At 36.2% G+C, this 752-nt stretch overlaps 1 protein-coding gene across 1 annotated transcript in view; it reads right to left on the bottom strand.

Annotated features, from left to right (window-relative positions):
* RTF1 (Rtf1, Paf1/RNA polymerase II complex component, homolog (S. cerevisiae)) overlaps positions 1-752 on the bottom strand; it is a 79,542-nt gene that overhangs the window by 52,450 nt on the left and 26,340 nt on the right. The gene's annotated exons all lie outside the window — the stretch shown is intronic.

The following is a 752-nucleotide window of genomic DNA, read 5'->3' as shown; positions in this document are numbered from 1 at the left end:
TTTTCAAATATAGTGTTTTTATATTTTAAACTTTCAAGACTTTAGTTTCAGTATTGGGATGATTCATCCCCACGTGAAACATCTTGTTACAGAAATGTGTGTATGAAAACTTTACTAAACCAATATATACATAGGAAAATATCAGCTTAGCAGTGAAGGTCTTTATTGGAAACGTGCTAATTATGTATTATCTATATGGTAAAGTGATAACAAAACGCTCTTAGATATCTAGGCTGACTTCCTGGAAAAGCTGTTAACTAAATGAATTTATAAATAAAAGACAGGCTGTAGGTTTATCTTTTTCAGAATGTTCTATTAGTCTTTTTCTATTGATAAAAATATTAGAGCCAACAAGAGATAATAGAGTGTGAATAGTAGTACAATTAGATCAAAGTGGGAGAGCCTGAAACATCAGCTGGGATAAGAGAAAGAGAAGGAAGAAGCTTCAGAAAGAAATTACGTAGAAAAATATGGAATGGGGGAAAAACAAGAAGAGATCAGAATCTTTGAAGAGGCAGGTGGGGGCATAAAGGCAACCTGGGAAGGCTGACAAATGTCCTGGGGAAGAGGAAACAGGTGTGACAAGTGCTGAACTATAAGGCTGGGCTAAATGCTTTTATTTCTCAAAAATGTTGAAAATAAGACTATACATGAAGCTTTTTTTTTTCGAGACAGAGTCTCGCTCTATTGCCCCAGCTAGATTGCTGTGGCATTAGCCTCGCTCACAGCAACCTCAAACTCCTGGGCTCAAG

Source organism: Propithecus coquereli, unplaced genomic scaffold, assembly GCF_000956105.1.
Source record: "Propithecus coquereli isolate 6110/MARCELLA unplaced genomic scaffold, Pcoq_1.0 Scaffold3, whole genome shotgun sequence".
Lineage (NCBI taxonomy): Eukaryota > Metazoa > Chordata > Mammalia > Primates > Indriidae > Propithecus > Propithecus coquereli.
The sequence above is the reverse complement of the archived record's forward strand: the minus strand, read 5'-3'. Positions and strand labels throughout refer to the sequence as shown.